Below are 24,943 nucleotides of genomic sequence, written 5' to 3' on the forward strand. Positions count from 1 at the left end.
TTATGAAGGGTGACTATGTGAAGAATTGGTTTCTAAGTAGATGTGAAAGAATAAGGAAAAAAGTAAAAAATGATCTTTAGCTTTTCAGTCTAGCAGGGAAAAATGATTTTGGTTTTAAATACGTTGATTTATAGGTGTAATGAGTCACTAAGTAACAGTGAGGTCAAGGTACAACCAGAAGAATACCAGGATTGGAGTTACAATTGGAGTTACTGATATATTGGTTTCCTATAACTGCTATAACAAATTACCATGACTGAGTAGCTTAGATCAACCCAAAGTTCTTCTTTCATGGTTTCTAAGGCCAGAAATCTGAAATCAAGGAAATCAAGGTGTTGGAAAGGCCATGATCCCATGGCTTCTGCTGGCTGCTGGTGCTCCTTAGCTGCATGCAGCAGCATGACATCACCTTTGCTTTGTCTTCACCTTAAGTGCCCTCTCTGTGGACTCATCATTGGCATACTCACCAGTGGATTTGGGTCTAACTTAAAATTAAGATGCTCTCATCTCTACACCCATAAGTACATCCACAAAACACTAGTTTTAAATATGACTTCATTTATTTAAGACCTGGACATAGGGGGACACTATTAAAATCACATAGTGAAAATTATCAGCCCATGGATTTAACAAAAGAACAGATGTGCTGCCTCTTAAAGAGTAGAGTGAACATAGTGAATCATGAATTCAGGTATCTCCAATTCAGACAATGGGTAAAAGAGTGACAGCAAGGAAAATAAAAATAGGATGTGGTTAAAGTATAAGAAGTTGGTTCCTAGCAGGGTACCATGGTATACACCTGTAATCCCAGGGACTCAGGCAGGAAGACTGCAAGTCCAAAGCCAGCCTCAACAACTTAGCGAGACTCTGTCTCAAAATTAAAAATAAAAGGGCTTTTGATGTTGCTCAGTGATAAAGCATCATTGGTTCAATCCCCATCTAAAAAAAAACAACAACAACAAAAACTGACTCCTCCTGGATCTGTGCAAGGTATGGAGGTACACAGTGAGATGCAGCAGAAGATAAAAAATCAGGACCAAAGGGTGACTATTCACATCAAATATGGCCAGGAATGTAAGGAAAAGGCACTAAGATGCCTAGGCAACCAAGAATTCATGTGTGTGCATACATGCACTTTTGTAATGAATAAGTAAAAAATGGTTCTTCTATATACAGAAAAAGATGCTTTGGTAACTACTTGAGAGTATAATAACTTACATACTTAGGATGTAATTTTAGGGTAAATACAAGTATAAAAAGTCCTGAAAATGCTTTTGCTATGAAGAAATGCAAAGGAGCTACAAGCACAAAATGAAGTCTCTGACCCTGACTTGGTTCTAGATTTCCTTGCTGGTTCAATCTGATCCTTGCACACACCCAGGCAAGCTATTGTATTCAGGAACTGAATCTCTGGACAGGGTCCTCCACCTGACTGATGGACTCCCACACTCATTTTAAGACTGAACTCAAGATCACCTTTTTTGCAAAGCTTCACTCAACTACCAAGCAGTAACCCTGGAAAACTTTGTCAGAAAAATGACTCCATTACAGAAAAAAATTCCTGATTTATGAGATTTTATACCACAAACATTAAATTAGACGTCTTAATAGAAATAAGAGAGTTGATTTTCTAAGTAACAACTTCATTAAGCATTTCTTTAAAGATGTGTTTCTATTCAAATTGCTATGTTCTAAAGACACACATGATAGTTTACAAAAAAAAACTATAATCAAGTTGCTGGGTTTTTTTTTTTAAATTAAGAAAGTACCCAAATGCATATTAGGTGATGGGAAGAGTTCATTTCTTGAGGCTAGAATTTACTAAACTTCTGAGGAGGAAATAAAATCCTTCAACCAGATATGAGAAGACGACCTGTTGTCTTGAATACTTCAAAATAAAAATTGCTCTCAAAGTCATTTAAATCATAGTGTGATTACAAGCAACATAATACATCATCTTATGTTCAATCACATTTACTTGAAAAATCATCTACTTTCCACATGAATAAAGCAAGAATGTACAGATTGCTTAGTCATAAAAAGCTGTTAGCTAATAGAGTCCCAAATTTAGGATTAAAGGGAACCAATAATAATAGGGGAGTAAAAATAAGACAATAAAGAAGAAGAATAAAAGTAAAACTTAAAGGAAAAGGTACACATAGAACAATGATTTGAACATAAGAACACATAAAGGTAATCACAATATGTTGATTTAGTATTGATTTTAGGTAGACACAAGTATTTCCTCTGCAGAATCTCAAAATTAGGTAAAGAAGACATACAAATTAGAAGCCCATGAATTAGCACAAAGACTGTTGTTTAAAAACATTTTCATTTGAAAATAAGCATTTTCATCTGTAATATATGCATTAAGTAAGACATAATGTTTATAGACCAGCTATTTGCTTGAAAAAAAAAAGCTCCATAAAATAGCAACTTATTCTTCATTGAATCAAACTACATATAATCTTTTTCCAGTACCAATTTTAGTTAAGTACTTATTCATGTTATTACATATTAATAACTGTTACTAACTTTCTTGGGGGTCTAAGTTACGTAACCTTGTCTCATCCTGTAAAACAAAACAAACCTACCCACCTTATCAGTCTCCTCCACACTTGTGGATTTCACCACACAAGAGGCTGGCCTCTCCTGTATGTTTGTAAGGTCCTGAGGGGCACTCTGAGATGCTGGCATTGGAGGCAATGGAGCACGCCTCTTCTTGGGTGCATCCGATGGCAGGATGTTTGAAACATATGGTTTGGAAATAGTATTGGACCTCGAAAAAGTTGGGCAGTGCTTATTTATTAGAGGGGTTTCAGGAGCACTTGCAGTCTAATAAGAAAAAGACAGTGTCTATATGCAATTTCAAGATAAAAACCACTTATTTTATACAAGATTTGAAGACTCTTCTAAGATATTGCATAAGAAAATACTTACTTGCTCCCACTTTTTCTTACTACATTGAAAAAAACTAAAAAAAAAACCTTTATATTCTTTTTCCTTCATAATGTCCAGGTTTTGTGATATTTGGCAGGATTGAAAAAAAGAAGAAAGTCATCTTACTTTGGTACAGAGAGTTGAATATTCACTTCCAAGTTTTTCTTCTCTTACTTTCCCTCTAAAACCCTATCTAATACGCTAGGCATGGAGGTATATGCCTAGAATCCCAGTAACTCAGGAGGCTGAGGCAAAAGGATCACAAATTTAAGGCCAGTTTCAGCAACTAAGCAAAATCATCTCAAAAATTTGTTTTAAAAAAGAGGGGGTAATAGGGAAGGTAACTCAGTGGTAAAGCACTCCTAGGTTCAATCCCTAGTACCAAAAACTTTAAAAATAAATAAAAACAAAAACTTAAGCAGTAATAAAAGTTGTCATTATAATCTGAAATGAATCACTCAGGACTACTTTTATCAAATTCTCAAAGAAACAAATATTCCTGTTTCACAACATAAGAAACTTAAACTAAGATATACTCAGGATCAATAATCACAACTAAGACATACACTCAATTCTTTATGACTCAGCCAGTGTTGCATAATTACCAACATTTCAGAAGTATAATGAAAGCAGTACTAAGATGGAATTTTATAACTATGAGTACATACATTAAAAAAATCACCACAGCAAACACAAATAATCTAATGATATTTCTCAAGGCATTAGAAAAACAGGAGCAAACCAAATCCAAAATCAGTAGCAGGAAATAAATCATAAATATCAGAACAGGAATTAAATGAATAGAAAGGATCAATTAAACTAAAAGGTGGTTCTTTGAAAAGATAAACAAAATTCACAAATACTTAGCTAAACAAACCAAAAAAAAAGAAAACCCAAAGAAATAAAGAGATGAAAAAAGGATAATATGACACATATCACTGAAATTCATAGGATCATTAGCAACATTGAGTAAAACTATATACCAATACACTGGAAATTCTAGAAGAAATTAACAAATTTCTGGGCCCAGATGACCTACCACAATAGAACCAATAGGACATAAAAAAATCTAAATAGATCAATAATAAGCAATAGATTGAAGCAGTAATAAAGAGTTTCCCAACAAAAAAGTATAAGAACCAGACAGATTCACTGATGAATTTTTACCAGATTTTTAAAGAACTACCACCAATGCTCCTCAAACTATTCCATGAATTAAAATGGAAAGAAACCCTTTCAAACTCATTCTGCAATGTATCACCCTGTTACCAAAACTTGATGAAGATACAACAACAACAACAAAAAACTATAGACCAATGTCCCTGATGAATATAGATGATATATATCTTCAATAAAATACTTTCAAATGGAATTCAACAGCACATTAAAAATAGCATATATCATGATCAAGTTGGTTTCATTCCTAGGATGCAATGATGGCTCAATATATATGAATCAATAAATGTAATACAGCATACAGCACATAAATAGAATCAAGAATAAACATCACATGATCATCTCAATAGATGCAGAAAAAGTCCTTGGTAAAATTCAACAGTCATTCATGATTAAGTTCTGAATAATTAGATATAGAAAGAAGATACCTTATTATAATAAAAGCTATATATGATAAACCTATATCCATCATCATTCTGAATGGGGAAAAACTGAAAGCATTTCCTCTAAAATCAGGAAATAGAGTATCTATTCTCAACCTTTTCATTCAGTATATTGCTTGAAATTTTAGCCAGAGCAATTAGGTAAGAAAAATATATAAAGTGAGATAAATATGAGAGGAGGAAGTTGAATTATCCCTATTTGCAGATAATACAATTATATTCTGAGAAAATCCTAAAGATTCCACCAAAGGACTCAAAACTGATAAATAAATTCAGCAAAGTAGTAGGGATACAATATCAATATACAAAAATCAATAGCTTTTCTATATATCAGTAATGAATGGACTGAGAAAGAAATCAGTGTTTCTTGAACAAGGAGGCGAAAGATTGCTACAGTGAAAATTGGAAAGTAGTGAAGAAAGAGATTAGAGAGTAGAAGATGTAAAGATCTTCCATGTTCATGGATTGGAAGAATTAATATTGTTAAGACAGCCATAGTACTGAAAGTGATCTATGGGTTCAATGCAATCACAATCAAAATACCAATGACATCTTTCACAGTTCTTCACAGAAATAGAAAAAAAATCCTAAAATTCATCTGGAATGAACAAAGACCACAAATAATCAAAATCATTCTGAGCAAAAGGACTAAGGATATAGGCATTGTAATCCTTTATTTTAAAATATACTATAGAGACCCTCATCAGTATACAAAATATGAAGATGTGAATTTGGTGTCAACATACCTTATATACAATCAAAGATATGATAAATTGTGGTATAAAGGTGTATTAAGAATTGTAATGCAAAAAACAAATAAACAAATGACTAAACAAGCAAATAAATAAAGTATACTACAGAGCTATTTTAATTAAAAAAAACCTGGTATAGACATAAAAACAGATATACATGGATACAACAAAAAAGAATATAAAGGGGCTGGAGTTATGGCTTAGCAGCAAAGTACTTGCCTAGCACATGTGAGGCCCTGGGTTCGATCCTCACTACCACATTAAAATAAAGGTATTGTGTCCAACTACAACTAAAAAAATAAATATTAAAAAAGAGAATATAAACATAAACAAGATATATCTCCCTATTTACAGATAATACAATTATCATTACAATTTCTCTTTCTCTCTCTCTCTCTCTCTCTCTCTCTCTATATATATATATATATATATATATATGAATTGAGGACCCAGAAATAAACCCATGTATCTTCAGACAGCTGATCTCAATAAAGTGCCAAAAATCATATACTGGAGAAAAGCCTTTTCAACAAATGGTACTAAGACAACTGGATATCCACATGCAGATGACTGAAACTAGATTTCAATCACCCTGAAGAAAAATCAACTCAAAATGGATCAAAATCTTAATTTAAGACATAAAACTTTGAAACTACTGGAAGAAAACATATAGGAAACACTTCAAAATACTGGAACAGACAATGATTTCCTGAATAGTACTCTGATATCTCAGGAAACAAAAGCAACAATTGACAAATAGGATTACAATAAATCAAAACTCTACTTCACAGCAAAGGAAACCACCAAGAGAGTGAAGAGGAAATCTATAGAATGGGGAAAAATCTTTGCCAGCTATTCATCTGACAGAGAATTAATCTTCAGAAAGAACAAATATTCCAATCAGTAACTGGACCAATGATCTGAACAGACATTTCTCAAAAGAATATAAATACAAGACAACAAATATATGTAAAAATAATATCTTTAGCCTTAATAAATCACAAAAAACTACATGGAGATTCCTGTCACCCTATTCAGAATGGCTCTTGTCATATAAATAAACAAACCAAAGCAAAAGCAAAAGCAAAAAATAAAATAACAAATGCTAGTTGAAATGTGGAAAAAATATGAATCTGTATAAACTGTTGATGAAAATGTAAATTAGTATAGCTGGTATGGAAAACCCTTTACAGATTCTTCAAAAAACTAAAAATAGATTTACCATAAAATCCAACTAGAGCTGGGCATAGTGGTGCATACCTGTAATCCCAGCAGTTTGGGAGGCTGAAGTAGGAGCATCAAAAGTTCAAGGCCAGCCTCAGCAACTAAGCAAGGCCCTAGCAACTTAGTGAGACCCTGACTCAAAGTAAAAATAAATAGACAGGGGATGTCAATGGCTACGTACCCCTGGCTTCAATCCCTAGTTCCCCCCTCCCCACCACCACCACCAAAAAAAAAAAAAAAAAAAAAAAAGCCAAATAGACCATTCCTTAGTGTTCTTTCAAAGGGTAAAAAGTGGGAAGGAGATGAATTGAAAAGGAATTATTGGGAAGGGGGAAGGATACTGTGGGGTGGGCAAAGAGCAAGAGAAAGTAGAATGGAGGGTAGACATGATCAAAATATGATACATGTTTATATGGAAATGTCAGAGTAAAACCCATTACTTTGTATAATATATATTGATAATAATAATAGTAATAAAAAATGCACAAGATGATCTTGAAACAATTAAGAAAACTGTGAAAATATATTGGAGTTCATGTTAGAGGGACTCAGGATGGTTTCTAATGCAAAAATCTGAACAAATTTGGTGTCATGATTCCATAATTGAAACAATCACATACGTTCCATTCTGTGCTTTCATAATGATACTAAGAAAATAACTCTTCATCATGTTCATGCTAGAGAACAAGTCCATTATTTAAAAAAACATCCAGTAAAGAGAAAGAAATTATCCCATTTTCATATGACCTTTTCTGACTGAATTTGATCTAGGGAGCCAAATTGCTGATATGAGTGAGTTTGTTTTATAGAAATATCTCAACAAACAGTTAAAAGTAATGTTTACATACACTCTTGTCCTTTATCAATTATTGTTTAAGATGCAGACAATAATTGTTGATGGTTAACATTAGAAAAGATGATAAGATGTTACTGTCAGTTAATGGTAACACAAAAATAATACCTATGAAGTTTTCTTTCTTTTTTCTCTATTTTTTGGAGGCAGAGTCTCCCTATGTTGTACAGGCTAACTCCTGGGCTCAACCAATCCTCGTACCTCAGCCTCCAGCGTAGCTGAAACTACAGGCGAGTGCCACCATGCCAGAGATGTGTCACTAAAACCTGATTAAGGCTCTAGATTTAATAGTCAAATTTCAGGAAATAGAGGGGACAAAGAAACATGTGACAAGGATACATCACCAAAATTTTGAGTAAGACAAACTATAAAACAAATGACCTGGTTTTGTCAACAAACCAATTGCAAATAAAAAAAAAATTAGGACAGGAATAAATTTCAAAAGCATTCTTTTACAAAAAACAAGGGTTTTATAGCAAATCACAATGTAATTTCAATGACATTGAAAACAAAGCACTGTGTGTCAAAATTTGATATAGCTAAAGCAGAGCACAGTAAATATACATTCTTAAATGTTTATTTAAAATAAACGTTCAATAAATGAAATAAATCATGATAATGTAGGGACTTCTCTAGGAAGGCAAAGATAGCACCAATAAATATTAATGCAATTTGTCTTGATAACATTAAAGAAAAACTTTATTCCACAAATTAAAACTCATATCTGATAATCCAAATATTAATTAAGTAGCATGCATTCTGCATGAAAAGCCTAACAATAGTAACAATTAATAATGATGAACAGGTGGATAGGACTTCATGTTCAAAGAATTTTTCATAGGCCCATTTTACTTCTTAGAACATCTTTTTGAAGGAGTTATCATTAGTTATAATTCTAAGCCCTTCTTATTTGAGTAATGCCAGCATTTACCCTATAGATATAAAGAAATATAAGCAATGTTATCACTCGAATTCACATCCAAGGAGCCAGGTGATCAGAGATTTGAATAACTTGCACAAAGATACACAGGTTATACATGGTAAAACTAAAACCAATATCTATTTAAAGACTTTCTGTAATACTTGTGGTTTTTCTTTTTTATGCCGCTATTTCATTTTAAGATAGAATCCCCTAATAAATAAATATATATACACACACAATTAAGTTTAGTTAAAAGAACAGGTGGAAAATTCATATGGCGGCACAATAAATAACATAACCAGAGTGCCAAGCATGGTGGCACATGCCTGCAATCCTAGCTATGGAGGAGGCTGAGGCAGGAGGATCACAAGTTCAAGGCCAACTTGGGCAATGTAGTGAGACCATGCCTCAAAATAAAGCAATTCTTACAAGGGCTGGGGATGTAGCTCAGTGAAGAGCACCCTTAAGTTCAATCCCTAATACTGGTAGAATATTTATTTATTTATCTGGAGAGTATTTCAAATAATGATTTTTCCAGACATCTTGTCATCCTCTGCACTAGTTAACCCATCTTCCCTAAAGTTCTAAGTAGGGATCACTACAAGTCAAAGTGAAACACTAAGACAAGTGAAAATATCAGCCTATTTTTAAAAAAACTCGATACTATAGTTTCCAATGATACCAAACAACCTAAGAGCTGAGGACACTTAACAGCACTTTGGATTGACCTGTAGACACTGTAAAAAAAAAAAAAAAAAGCTTTCTTAATCTTATTCAGAGCATTCAGTCATCTGTAAAATCACAGACTTCCACTGCTGGAAGAGATAGTAGCAATCTATATATTCAACACCTTTAAAATGAGGTACAAAGGATTATGAAATTTGCTTAGGGTTAAATACATACAGAGTGGCAAAATTAGGAGCAGAAGCCAAGCGCAAGTAACAGTGCTGTTTCTGGAAGGAACACAGAAACCATTTTTTTCCAATTTTTGTGCATAAAGGCAGACGGGGGGAGGGAGCGCTTACCTCCAGCGCTTCAAAAGGGACAAAGCTGGTCCTGGCAAACCCATCGATGATGTCCTCTTTGGCCAAGGTGGACTCGCTCCGCTTCCTCCGCGGGGGTCTGGGCAGGACCGGGGCTTCCCATTGTCTTCCTCGTCGGAGCCGGACGACGAAGCGAGCGAGGGCGCCCGAGTCCAGCCGGCCCCGCTGCCCGCCGAGCCGACCCCCAGACCGACCCGGGAGCGCATCTCCCGGTCTCGCTGCGACCTTGACCGCAGCTTTTTGCGGAGTCCAAGGCCCCGATCCGGTCCATCCATGGCTCTGCCACGCCGGGGTCCCCGCGCTCGCCGCCCGCGCGCCACAGGCTCCGGCCGCGGTTGGTCGGTCGCACAAAAAAATTGACACGGAGCCCTCCCTCCCGGGCACGGCGTCCCTCCGCCCCGCGCAGACGCTCGCCGCCCGCAGCCGCCAGCGAGCCCGCAAAGGTCGCAGCAAAGTGGGGGCGCGGAACTTCGCCCGCCCCGGCGCGGGAGAACGCCCCCGCCGCTGCTCACGCAGGAAACTCACCGCCCGCAGCCGCCGGCGAGCCCGCAAAGGTCGCAGCAAAGTGGGGGCGCGGAACTTCGCCCGCGCCGCTGCTCACGCAGGAAACTCACCGCCCGCAGCCGCCGGCGAGCCCGCAAAGGTCGCAGCAAAGTGGGGGCGCGGAACTTCGCCCATCCCGGCGCGGGAAAACGCCCCAGCCGCTGCTCACGCAGGAAACTCACCGCCTTGCCGCAAGAGGTTCAAGCCGCGCAGCCAGTGGCGGCCAGGACCGGACCGCAGCCAACAGGATCACGTGGGCAGCTGGGGACCAGCAGCGCTCCGGAGCCCAGGGCATGCGCGCTGGGGCGGCCGCGCCTGCGCACTGGGGATAGCGGGACGCCGCGCGCGGGGGCTACCCTCCGGCGCCCCCGTCGGGCGCCCCCGACCCTCCGCGCGCACCGTGCGTCCTCCCGGGACACTTGCTCCTCGACCCGCCCGAGGAGCCCCAAGGCGTTTCCCCCGGGCGACCCTTGGGGTCGGAGGAGGAGGCTCCGGGCGGGGACGCCGCGGGGCGCTCGGGGCCTGGGCGTGACCAGGCGCCGCAGAGGGAGCGGGCGTCAGTTCTCGCGAGGCCCCGCAGCTTCCTGCAAACTTTTCCCCACGTGGCGCCACCGCGCGAGGCCGAGCCTCCCCGCGCCGGGCGGCCGCGAACTTCACCCATGGGAGCCGCCGCCGCCACGGGCTTTCGCCGCGTCCCTTCGCCGGGAAGCAGCTGGTGCTTGTGGAGAGTTGTCCTGAGGAGCTGAGGGATGCAGGGCCACCTCCCTCCAATAGGTTGGGATCCCGCGGGCCATCACCAGCCCCTTGGCACGTCATTCAAATTCTATGTTATAGTAACAAAATATACCCAGCTATAGTAAACAAATCCACAGTCCTTTCTGCAAATACATAAAATGCCATCTGCTTATTTTTTAAAATATGTTTACTAATTTTAAAATGCATTGTCTTCATTCTTCTTGTGCACTGTGACTTTCATAATATAGGAATAAATTTTTTTTTTCACAAATAAAGGCATTTATATATATTATATCAGAAAAACTTATCTTTCATATTTAGGTAGATACTCAACTATATGCTGGTAATAATTAAATTAATACTTATTTAATCATATTATTAATGGGATCACAAAGTATTAACATACTTCTTTTAAAATATGTACTATATTTTATTTTTTGTGGAAAAGTAATATATACATACCAATGCTGATCATCTAAAAAATTTATGGCATCTGTTCAATTTTCTTTGGTAGTGCCTAACGTTATTTAAGACATTTTATTTTAAAATTGTGAGTATGCACTTACAAGTATAAGGACTATTAAGAAAAAAATTAAAGATTAAAAATTTATAAATTATGCACTAAAAGAATTGCCAATGTATAGTAGAATCCTACATATTGTTAGAGGAACTGCTCTGTTTTCTTTTGGGGTCAGGGCTAGGTTAGGAGCACTTAACTGTTTTCTCAGAACTATCCTTATTCATATATTTTATTAGTATTAGAAATACATTTTAATCCAATTATAATTACTGTATTTGGTAATTATTCACAATTGTGTTGAAAAGTGATGGAAACATAACAATATTATTTTTTTCATGTTTTATATGTGATGTCTTTAAAATCAAAGCTAAAATAATTTTTAAAGGCCAAATTTCCTGCGTATTAAAAAGGAATATATAAGTACATAGACACGATTATAATTTGAGTATCTGATACTATACAGGTATGTTATTTATACCTCAGATAAATAAAAAAACTTATAAGAGGAAAAGCTTATTTGTGTATGTGGGTTCAGAGTTTCCCATCCACATGCAGCTCTCTCAGTTGCTTTTGGGTCTGTGACGAGGCAGAACATCATGGCCAGGAGTAGAGTGTACTAGAATAAAGCTGCTTATCTCATAGCACTGGGAAGAAAAGAGGGAGGAAGGGGTCAGGATCTCTGCATTCAATTTGAGTGCACACCCTCAATGAACTGATGCCTTTTCAGTAAACCCCACCACTTCCTAGTGGTAACACAGGCTGGTGACCAAGACTTTCACATATGAGTCTGGGGATATTCTAGATCCAACTGAGAACTTAGGATAAGAATCAGTGTGATAGTGATACCTTTCTTGATGCTTCATTTTTTAGCTTGACTAAACTTTTGACTTTTTCCTGACTACTGGAAACTGACCTCCCTGGTTTTAAAGTATTTACTTTGGAAACTTATAGTAAATGCCTCCTCTGCCTCTTTAAATTGTGTGTGTGTGTGTGTGTGTGTATTCATTCTCCGGCAATTTTCCAGGAAATAAATGTCTTTCTCAAGGACTTGGAATCATCTCTTTGAAATGTAAACATCAACGAAAACACAGGCTGTACCTCCCAGTCTCTATGGGGTGGTGAGAGCCTAACTTTGATAGGTACCAAGCAGTAAATAGGTGGAGATCACAGAGAAAACCATTTGAAAACCTGGGAATAAGTCAGTGTGATCTCTTAACATGTCTCACTGATCAACCTCTTCTTGAACATTCTCCAGATTTCCCCACTAATTTATCTCAATGTTTAAAATCCTTCTGTTACAGTGGAGTAGAATTCAATCTCTTTTCCATATTTTAATTGTCTTGAATAAAGTCTTCTTTCCTTTAATTTTAATTTAATTTTACTTTGATAATCCATTTTATATTTTTTCTTCATTTCCCTTTTTAATCTTCTTCACTTCTAAAATGTACTAAATATGTTGTTATTTATGAAATGATATAGCATGTAAAATTATGTATTTTCTTATATAACTTACACTGTTTTAGTGTTAAATCTGGTAGATCTTTATATACTCATTAAATGTTCTAAGCCCTTGTGCATTTGTATTTTAAATCTACTTTTAAAAATTAATATAAATTTAGAGGCTTAAAAAATACACATTCAAGATTTTACAGTTTTGTAAATCAAAATTCTCATGGAGTTGACTGCATTTTCAAAGTTTCAAAAGGTTTCGAAATCGGCTGCGCGCGCAGCGGTGGTGGCGGCGGCGCAATCGGCCGTGCTGTAACCGTCGTCCGTCCGGGAGCGGCTAGAGCGGCAGCGGCGGTCGGGCACGGCGCGAGGCAACACCACAGGGCAGCGGCGGCAGCGGCGGCAGCAGGAGACGCAGCGGCGGCCGCAGCAGCAGCAGCAGCCGCAGCAGCAGCAGCAGCAAGACGGACTCGTGGACACGCGCCGCCGCCGCCGCCGGGCCGGGCCGGGTGTCGCGCGCCGAGGCTGGGGGGGAGTCGTCGCCGCCGCCGCCACCGCTACCGCCGCCGCCGCCGAGGTGACTGAGGAGAGAGGCGCCTACTCGCTCCCGCTGCCGCCGGACTTCAATGCCCAGTTCCCAGCTCGCCAGCGTTTTTCGTTGGAATATACGTTGCACATTTATGGCGATTCTGAGCATGAGGGCAGACTTCTGCCAGGCTCAGCACAGCGTTTTCGCTGACAAGTGAGCTTGGGGGTTCTATGTGCCATAATTAACATTGCCTTGAAGACTCTGGACACCGAGACTGGCCTCAGAAATAGTTGACTTTTTTTTTTTTTAATTGCAAGTATATTTCTTTTAATGACTCCAGTAAATTAAGCATCAAGTAAACAAAAGTGGAAAAACGACCTACACTTTTAATGTGTCTCACTAGTGCCTAAATGTAGTAAAGGCTGCTTATATTTTGTATGTAGTGAAGAGAACATGCGTTTTCTGATAACTCACAACCCTACCTATGCAACTCTCAACAAGTTCACAGAGGAACTTAAGAAGTATGGAGTGACAACTTTGGTTCGAGTTTGTGATGCTACATATGATAAAGCTCCAGTTGAAAAAGAAGGAATCTACGTTCTAGATTGGCCATTTGATGATGGAGCTCCACCCCCTAATCAGATAGTAGATGATTGGCTGAACTTGTTAAAAACCAAATTCCGTGAAGAGCCAGGTTGCTGTGTTGCAGTGCATTGTGTTGCAGGATTGGGAAGGGCACCTGTGCTGGTTGCACTTGCTTTGATTGAATGTGGAATGAAGTATGAAGATGCAGTTCAGTTTATAAGACAAAAAAGAAGGGGAGCATTCAATTCCAAACAGCTGCTTTACTTGGAGAAATATCGACCTAAGATGCGATTACGCTTCAGAGATACCAATGGGCATTGCTGTATTCAGTAGAAAGAAATACAAACGAAGGCTTATGTGATTGTGACATTTAGAGGGAACTCTTGGTACCTGGAAATGTGAATCTGGAATTTACCTGTGTCATCGAAATAGTGTTGGATTCAGTGCTCCTCAACCACTCTTCTCCCTTGGATCTTTTTTCTTTCTATCAATGTTTTTAATTTTTGGATTATTTAGAGATGAATTTCTTAGCAATTCTTTTCTAATTCCCAAAACTAGTATAATTGTCCTCATAGGTGCTCCCATAGCATATTATATTCCATATATATATTCCATACAAAATAGCGCTTGTCAACTAAAATTTATTTATTTTTCTACTAACCTATAGATCACAGAAGAGTATAGAATTGCTACAGTGTAAATCTAGGATGTTCTGCAAAAGTCCATGTTTTAAAGATTTGGTCCCAAGAGAGATACTACTGGGAGGAGGCAAGATCTCTGGGTATGTGTCATCAAAGAAACTAAGGGATCACAGTGTTTTCCTCTTTCTCTTTTCTTTGCCAACCATGAGGTGAGTGGTTCTGCTCTACCCCATACTTCTGCCCTGATGTGCTGCCTCACCACAGGTCCAGAAACAGTGATTCCAATCAACCATGAACTCAAAATCCCAAAGCTCAGAGCCGAAATTAATTTTTATCTTTATAAGTTGATTATTTCAGCTATATGTCACAGTAAAAGAAAGCTGACTAACAAAGAAACATACATTGAATTCTGCATTATACCCTGCAACTATAAACTCCTAACATGAAAGTAGAAAAAAATTCTATATCAGTTAATAAGCATTTATAAATAGCAAACTTGAAAATCATATAACCTATGATCTTTGCCTCATGCTTAGACATTTTTCTAAGATAATTTCTTTGGAAATTTGAATTCCTTTATATGTTGAATTACCATATGAAAAGTTATATAAAACTTATGAAAACATGCAAGAGAAATAATATTATACAAAGAATTATGATGAAGCAAATGATAAATTCCTTCCCCAAACACCCACACTTGAAGTGTGTATAAATTAATAGATTTTGGCAGGATGCTTTGGTAAAATATTTATGCTTGCATTTCCACCAATTTTGCATAAGTGTGCTCACTTTCTTTTCCATACTAAATATTATGTTTTTACATGGTTTTAATTGAGCCGTAATTGAAATAAAGGAACACTATATTTCAATAGAAATTTGAAGTGAATTGCCTACTAATGAATGTATTCATATATTCCTGTTTCTTGGATTTGTTCATCCATAATTTTCCTATTGAATAATTTGAAATATGCTGGACAAATTTTCTCCTTGATTGTTTATCTTTTTTGTGATAATATCTTCCTTTCTTGGCCACCTTCCTTGATTTTCAATAGGCTTTCTCATTTAACTATGAAAAGCTGCACAATCAGCTAGTGGTTCATGCATCTGATAATTAACTTCTTGCTGGCCATACAATTTCAGTTTTTCCCACAAGATCCTTAATTAACTTCAGCTATATTTCAAGAGTAGTCTCAGGTTTACAAGCAGAGCAACAGAAGACAATTCAGTAGATGTACACATCACTAAAAAAAATCTTCCCATGCATTTCCCTTATGATTTTTTAAAAATAAATATTATAGAGAGAAAAATTGTGTTCATTGGTTTGAATAGAGGGAATACAATAATAATTTCACAGAACTTTTCAGCTTGAATTTTCAATCCTTATCTCCATTCATAAAGACTTTTTTACAAATACAAGTATATGTCTGCATCTTAAATAGTAACACCCATTTAAGTTTGTAAATATCAGTTGAGAAAATTGAGAGCTTTTTATTTTTATTATTTACACCATAATTCCCGAGTGTACTGGGGAGTAACAGGGAAGGTACACCTTTCTAGGGTAAGCCCCCAGTGACCCGCCCCCTCCAGTCATGTCACCATCTATCTACGGTTACCACCCGTAGTCCATTCAGCCTAGCCTACACTGACTAGGTTACAGCTCTCACAGTTCAATCATTTCACCTCTAAAAATTTTGTATTGACACAGGAGCTTTAGGGACACCTCATATCCAAACCATAACATGAATAAAGAAGTCTTTTATCTTTAATGATTTTGTAAAATTTTAAAATTTCAAACTGAAATTAACAGGTCAAAGTAATTTATTTTATTCAAGCACTTCATTATGTTTGTGAAAATGTAATTAAATTAGCAAAGAAAGAGACATCCACCCCCTTGAGGGATAATGTCTGCATACTCTAGCATATGCTAACAGATAAGTTTCATTTAGAGAGAGGAGCAAAACTGAAATTAGAATCATATTCTTTTTGGGAAAATATGGTAAATATGTCAGTATGATGACAAATGCTATTTCAAAAATTGATGTAAAATAGTAATGTAATAAGAATACATCAAAAGGTTTATTTGAATAGCAATTAAAAGTATGCACAGCATTATTTTGCACATTGCTGAGCTGTTTTCAATATTGCTTAATAGAGACTAAAGAAGAAAGCCATGAATTAAATTAATGCAGGCAATATTTAAACCAAGATTATGTCTAAACATGTGTGTATCTGTTCAAAAGCCTATCAATTTATTTGTTCTGGCCATTCAGACATTATCTAAGCACATAGACTCAGCCTTCTTGTGTATTTTTAGCTATCTGAATCAGGGCTTCTCTAATACCCTAGTATATAATATCTACAAATGCTGATGCTACTTAGGCTCTTCAGACTGTGACAGTCTTTCCTAGTTTTTTGATGACCTTAACAGTTTTGATAAATAATGATGTATCATTTGGGAGAATGTCTCTAAGATGGGGTTTGTTTAATGTGTTTCTTATGATTAGATTGGTGTTTATGGGTTTTGTGGCAGAAAATCACAGACATAAAATGCCATTCTTATCACATCTTATCAAGGGCACATGGTATCAACATGAGTTATCACTGTGCATTTTAACCTTGATCACCTAGGTAAGCTAGAGTTTGTCATATTTCTATACTGTGAATTTACTCTTTTTTTCTCCTTTTCTCTGGTTCTCTTTGGAAGGAAGTCAGTATGCATAGCTCATATTTATGGGTTGAGGAAAAGTGAGTAGTTATACAAATTACTGGAATGCTGCATCAGAGATTTGTCTGTTCTACAACAGTCTCTACTTACTCATTTGTGCTATTGTGGACTCACTTCTTGAATTGTTTCTGATTGGGTCATTTGAAGTCCATTCAGTGGCAGACTGATCCTTTGACATACATAATCATTGAGGATTTCTAAAACATTCTTCATTATCTAGGATACAAATGTTCCAAGCTCATCTTGTATATACCCTGTCCCAGACCAAAAGTCAGCTATTTCTTTAAGGGACCATGGCTTTTATAGACAAATGATATTAGAAGATAGGATCTGGGCACTAATTGCGTACATGATAAGAGACGATTGCTTCTGTGTTCTCTCAGCTGACAGGAATTATATATATACATATTTACATACACACACACACACAATATATATATATGTGTGTGTGTGTGTGTGTGTGTGTGTATCTGTATTTCACATATTTTTCTGTTTCTCTCTATAAATTTATAAGACTTGCATATTTTCATATAGATGCCTCTCAACTAATCCTGTAATATTATAGATCATTTCTAGTTTTTATTCTTTTTATGTGAGTATGCTTCTGGGGAATGAACCCAAGGGTGGTCGACATTGAGCTGCATCCCCAACTATTTTTATTTTTGTTTTGAGACAGGGTCTCACTAACTTGGCCCAGAAATCACTTAATACTTAACTGTTCCATTTCAGAGATCTGGACTAATGCCTCCAAAGGGAAATTGACCAGCTAAAGTACATAGAGTACAGTGCTTCTCTATAATTCCTTTCACCCATAGTTGCTGCTATTCATCTTCCGAGTTACTTACAGCAACATCGTTTCCTCCATGCTTCCAACCATGTCTTTATGCAGCTTAGTATATCATACTTTTTAATCATTGAATATTATTCAATTTCATAAAAGTATCACAATTTATTAATCCATTCTCCATCAAACAACATTTCCATTTGTATAAATTATGAATAAAAATGCTATAAACCATTGTGTGCAGGATTTTGTGTTGACATTAATTTCAAATTGTTTAGGTAAATATCAAGGATCATGACTGCTGTATTCTAAATTAGACACTATTTGAAGATCTTGAAGTAAGAATGATTGAGGATCAATTCAATGATCCAAAATATCAATGCTTTCATTGAGAAATAGTTTGTAACCATTTAACTTCCACTTTAAAAAATGTACTTTATAAACTACTATGACCAGAACAGTAAAAGTCTAGAACTTTTGTCAAAGTTACAAAATTAATATTTATTATTTGTGCAATATACTGCTCGTTTCTAATCTTGGAAAACCATATAGTCTTATATCATCAAATTAAATCTGACAGATTTAAAATCTTATGTTGCAAATTGAGAGCTATTTCTCTTTGTTCTGTGAATCACTATGAGCAGAAGCATCATACCTACTCGAGAATGGTAATGTCTCCTAGGAAAATAAACATCTTTTGTCATGCATTCCAATATTTTGTGTAAATAGTACTTTATTTTAAAAAATCCATGTTATCTATTTCTTTGGTAACTATCAATTTGATATACAGCTCTTTGGCTTACACAACATCAATCAGCTACAAATTGATGTATATCTGACTCAAATAACTTACAGTACTTAGCCTTGAGAAATAGTTTAACAAGAGTTTGCCTCATACATGAAAAAAAAGGAAGCTTATGTTAAATATATCCGACTTATGTTTTAACATCCATTCCATTAATCAAACTTGAGGACTGTATTATTACATTTGGTCAATATTAGCCACAGGGTTCTCAGGTACCATTTTCAACTCCCCAAAATAGTGTGTGATTGTACTCAATTGCAGTTTATAATTATTCCTGTATTTTAGTATTTCTCTTTAAGCTACTTTTAAACTCATTTTACCTTTGTCAAGACAGATGTTATAATTTTGTCCTCAGTAGGTTATTATAGTTATTTATAATGTATTCTAGGCTTCTACAGTTAAATAAATAAATAAATAAATAAATAAACTCTGAAAAAGTGTTTCCATGCAAGTTAATTAAGTCAATATGAGTGCTTCTAAGCAAGTTCCTGTGCTAATGAATATCTCAGCAATTTAAACTGTATTTGAGATAGACAGTCTTCAAGAGTAGATATGTAAGTGATCTAGGGATATAGTTCAGTTGGTAGAGTGCTTTCCTTGCATGTACAAGGCCCTGGATTCAATCCCCAGCACCAAAAAAAAAAAAAAAAGACAAGAGTGTAGATACGTAAGAATATTATAATTATCTACAGTCAAAACTATTAGCCACAATGATACATATATAGTGGGAATACCATACACTAGCCAATATTTTGTATAGAAACAAAGTTTCAAAACATAAGGAGAAATCTATAGATAATTATTTATAGTTTAATACTGTCACAATGAGATTAGTTTCTCTTAATTTCTGATAAAGAAATAATCTTGCATGTATACCCAATTTATATCATTACTAAAATAAGTAATAAATAGAAATATATTCTAAAAATATTGACATTTAATATATATTTTTTTAAGTAAAGACTTTATCATCCACTAAAACACTTATGATATTTTCACTAATAATCACAAGCAACTAAATTTACTGGGTTCAGTAGCAACTTTTTATGAAACTAATCGTAACTTGTTTTCAGATACATATTATTTGGTTTAAATGAGTACAACTATTATTAAAATATTTTGAGAAGAGAGAAGGCACAGAGACAAAACTATATAAATACAGTTATCTCATACTAGACAAAGGCATCATAAACACACAGCAGGGAAAAGATAGCCTCTTTGCTGGGAAAACTGGAAATCCACAGGTAGCAGAATAAAATTTAACCCCTATCTCTTACACTGCATAAAATTCAATTCAAAGTGAATCAAAGACCTAGGCATTGGACCAGAACCTTACACATACTATAAGAAAATGTAGGACTAACACTCCATCATTTGGGCTTAGGAACTGACTTCTTCAACAGGACTTCTAAAATACAAGAAGTGAAATCAAGTATCAATAGATGGGATAGTATCAAACTAAAAAACTTCTTCACAGCAAAGGAAACAATCAAGAACGTGAAAAGAGAGCCTACAGAATGGGATAAAATCTTTGCTACCTGCATCTTTTAATTTCAAGGATATATAAAGAACTTAGAAAACTTAACACTAAAAAGCAAACAACCCAATCAAGAAATGGGCTAAGGAACTGAATAGACAATTCAGAGATGGAGCAATACAAATTATATATATATATTTATTTATTTATTTATATAATTATAATATAATTATATATGCAATAAATGTTCAACATCGCTAGAAATTATAGAAATACAAATTAAAACTATACTGAGATTTCATCTCACTCTAGTGAGAATGAAAATTAGCAAGAATAAATGTAACAATAAACGAGGATGTGGGGAAAAACGTATACTCATACATAACTGGTTGCACAGCAAATTGGTGCAAACAGTCTAGAAAGTAGTATGGAGATTCCTCAGAAAACTTGGAATAGAACCACATTTGACCCAGTTATCTCACTCCTGGTTATATATCCAAAGGACTTAAAATCAGTACACTAGTGACACAGCCACATTAAAGTTTATAGCAGCTCAATTCACAATAGCCAAGCTATGGAATCAACTTATGTGCCCTTCAACAGAAGAATGGATAAAGAAAATGTGGTATGTATACTGAGTGAAATTTACTCAGACAAAATATGAAATTATGGTATTTTCATTTAAATGGATGGAGCTGGAGACTATAAGCCAATCCCCCCCACCAAAAAAAAGTTGAATGTTCTCTCTGATATGTGGATGCTAATACACAATAAGGGGTGGTGTATAGTTCAGTGCATTAGACAAAGGGGAATAAAGGTGGGAGGGAGTATGGGAATGCGAAAGACAGTGAAATAAATCTGATATAACTTTCCTATATTTATATATGAATACACGATTCCACATGTATAGCCAGTGTAACTCCACAAGTACAACCGCAAGACTGGGATCCTAATTAGAATAAGATGTACTCAATGTTTATATAAATATGTCAAAATATACTCTATGAAGAACATATAAAAAATAAGAGTGGACCTTCTAAATTAAAAACAAAAAACAAAATTGGTAATGATATGGTATTTATCTCATTATACCTGACATTATGATTTAGATAAAGATAGCTTTTAGTCAAACTTAAGTACTATTGGAATCAGGAAAATTTTTATTTTTATTTGAGTAATATTTAAATAGCAAATAATTCAATTGGTTGTTTTAATAAAAATATGATTTTTTAAAAGTGAAAGATCAGTATAATGTGACATATGATATATAGATAAAGCCGAAGTTTTTAATCATAATTTTTCTCTTGAGTATGCAATTCTAGAGACAATTCTAAAGAATTCTTGGACTCAGTACTTCAAGTGACAAAATTAAATAAAACTATTGGTTCTTGACAAATGGGTCCGTATCATCCTATCTTTAAAATACAAAACTTTCATTTATTCTTTTATTTACAGCACCAAAAATGTGATGTAGAATATTTTAATTGTAATGTGTTTAATTCCAACATATAACTGAACCTTGGCCACATATTTTGAGGCAATATAATAATTTGCTTGGCAATTCAACTAGTGTTATTGTTTGATTGTGTATTGCTATTAGAAAAAAAAAAATCACCAACAAAATAATTTCTCCTTTGATTTAGAAAAGTTGTTTTCTTGGCTGCAGTTCTATTTTCTATATAAAAATTATTTAATATTTCCTAAAGAAACATACCCTCAGTGGTTTTCAAATGCAAATTATTAAATTCCATTGAAGCATTTTTGTCTTTTAAAATATTGGTTAAAATATCTATGGTGAATTACAGTTTCACAATTAGAACTGCTCAAATTGAGTTGAAAATATCTACTTCATAAATAATGGTTTAGTTTGATTAAAAGCAAAATCATAGTGTTAAATGTGTTATTGCACGTGATTCATCACTTATAATTTTATAATTAAAATATGAGGTAATGATTTTACATTACTAAGAACTTATGTATATATATTTTGATAATCTAAGCATACACATTTAAATAAGTTTTCCAAATGCTTTAAGGTACATTGAAAATGACTAACACATGTTATTATTTTATTAATTTTTTCATTAAAAGTTCAAATTACATTGAATTTTATCTCAAATAAATTAAAGGTTTTCAGGAAAATTATTGTTTCTAAAAATATATTCAACACTATTAAAGTTCTTTCTCTCCCATTAATGCATTCAAAAATACTCACCACAGAAACCCTCAAAATATCTTCCAAACTTTTGTAATAGTTATATTGCTGTTATTTATTTCCATTTAATTTTAAAACAGTCAAATATGGATGTATACACAGCAAACTCTTCAGTACTTAGCAATATTGATAGTGTGGCTGTTATCTATAACTATCTCAAGTAAAATGTATGTATGTAAAATGTAAATGAATGAAGAAAAAGGTTTCTTATTAAAATTGAACTGAAATAGCCCACTATTATAGTATTTTAAGTCAGTTAAATGCAGTGTATGTTAGATATTTTTTGGAACAATTAAACCTGTATGTATACTTAGAAATATAGTGATAATAATTTTTTTCTTGCAATAAGCACATAAATTGTTGCAGTAGATATCTATTTTATTTCCCAAAAATACATATAAGATATGCAGGTAATAGAAACCTTCTTGGAAGTATATTCTTATTGTTTTTATCATTTTTAATTTTAGAATTTTGAATTATTAAATTGCTCTTGGCCCAGTAAGAAGTTCAAACAGTTTAAACAAATATGCTGTCTCCCAGTAAGTAAGTACACAGAATGCATAAATGAAGTCATAAATAAAAAAATATTTCATTTTATATTAATTATTGAATTTGTCTGTCCTGCTCATATTTCTAAAATAACTAAATTGCACATGTTTATTTTATGATGATAAGCAAGAAAAATAAATAATGCATTTAGCTCATTTTAATCTGTCTCTAATCAACATGAGTATAATAATCAGCTTCATATCAGATGTACCTACTTATTTTAGCCTAATGAGTTTAATACTTGAATAGATTTTATAACCATCAACCTATTTAAAGTATATATTTACTCACCCAATATAGATCAATCTATATGTACTTAAATGATTATAAATGTAAATATAAATATAATAAATATAAATATAAATGATAAGAAATATATTTTAATTTTTAAAACTAGCCTTTTTAGGTGACCAAAAACTGAATTTTTTTGTTAATGTTGTAACATTGAAGGAAAAAAATGACAACGTCCATTTTTTAAGTAGTTTTGTAATCAAGATGAATTTTATTATGAAATATTAAGTAATTGGGGTTTATGTCCACACATGTAAACAGAGAGGGAACAATTATCTGTGGAAGAAAAACGTAAGTGTACAAATTCCTAGGACATGATAAAAAAATGATAAATAGGGATCCCATTTCTTCTGTTTAATGTGTTCTCAGTGTCATTAACTATCAGAAAAATGTAAGTCAAAACTATAACCCTGTCAGCACCATACCATCAGCAGGGGGGTCCTGATGAAGCACAAGGGCAGGAGAAGTGCTAATTCGTGTTCTACATTCCTGAGCCAGGACATCCTTCCATTACCCCTGAACATCAGAACTCCAGTTTTTCTTTATTTTGGATGCTGCAATTCATACTAGTGATCTCCTGGACTCTTTAGCCTCAGATTGAAAGTTGTACCATTAGCTTCCCTGGTTCTGAGGCTTTCAAACTTACATGGAGTTATTCTGCTGACTCCCTGCTTTCTCTACTTTTTAGATGGCCTATCCTTGAACTTTTCTGTTTCCATAAATGTCTGAATCAATATTTCTAATAAATGGCGTATCTATCTATTCATCCATCTAATCTATCCATCCAATCATATATGCGTGTATCACCTATGGCTTCTGTTTCTAGGAATTCTAATTAACATAGGAGGTCATCAGGTTTAGATGAAGTAATGAAGTTGAAGCCCTCAGAAAGGTGTTAGTGTCCTTATGAAAAGCAGAAGGAAAGGAAGAGAGGGTTCTCTTTCTCTCAGGCATGTGAAGACAGAAGAAAGTGGTGGCTGCCTAAAAGTCAGAAAGAGGGCCATCACCAGGAATCACATCCTAGTCTCCAGAATTGGACAAAATAAATGCCCATTGTTTAAGCCAGCCAGACTATAGTATTATATTAAAGGAAAGTCTTAACAGTCTGTATAGCTCAAGTGTGTTTATCCTGTTTTGCTTTATAATTCTCAAAGAGTTGTGAAAATGTTAGGTTGAATATCATTTTCAATAATGAAATGGCAAAATATTTCCATGGATAAAATTTTCTGGCTGCTTCCATTTGTTATATATTATTAATATTACTTTATTCCATATACATTTCCAGATCTCCATGATGTCAGTCATACTTAAAGGCCATGAGAATTTAGCAATACAAAAAGAAAAGGTGATCTTATTTTGATCAAGCTTATATTTTAGTAGGAAACCACTAAGATATAAACACAGAAATATTACTTTATGAAAAGTGCTAAACTGAAAATAAAAGGAGTCAATATAATAAAGTATGATGGGCAGTCTGGCAAAGGCTGTCTGGGGAGGAATAAGCTTAGGTTACCACATGAAAGACCAGATGGATATAGCGTTGTAAAGACCTGAGGGAAAACCTTCTAATCTCAGGTTTCACATAATCTGGAGTTGCTCATGGAACTTTGAGCCTGATATATATGAAGCGCAGTGATTTAGTAGATAAAAATATAAGATAAATTTTAGGGCAGCATGCAGAGGCCAGTTCATATTGAGAATTGTAGCTTTGAGTAAAGAATAGCATCCTCCATTTTATTTAA

The 24,943-nt window shown here is 35.1% G+C and overlaps 1 protein-coding gene and 1 pseudogene across 1 annotated transcript in view; one reads left to right on the plus strand and one right to left on the minus strand.

The window, feature by feature from the left end:
* Positions 1 to 9,860, minus strand: part of LOC114080116 (nuclear pore membrane glycoprotein 210-like) — a 101,079-nt gene extending 91,219 nt beyond the window's left edge. The window contains 1 exon segment of the mRNA XM_071603510.1: positions 9,336 to 9,860. The gene's annotated coding sequence lies outside the window, so the exon portion shown is untranslated.
* A 3,707-nt stretch (positions 9,861 to 13,567) lies between these two features.
* LOC139702357 (protein tyrosine phosphatase type IVA 2 pseudogene) lies at positions 13,568 to 14,075 on the plus strand (annotated as a pseudogene).
* The last annotated feature ends 10,868 nt before the right edge of the window (positions 14,076 to 24,943 follow it).

The sequence above is a fragment of the Marmota flaviventris genome, chromosome 17 (genome assembly GCF_047511675.1).
Source record: "Marmota flaviventris isolate mMarFla1 chromosome 17, mMarFla1.hap1, whole genome shotgun sequence".
Lineage (NCBI taxonomy): Eukaryota > Metazoa > Chordata > Mammalia > Rodentia > Sciuridae > Marmota > Marmota flaviventris.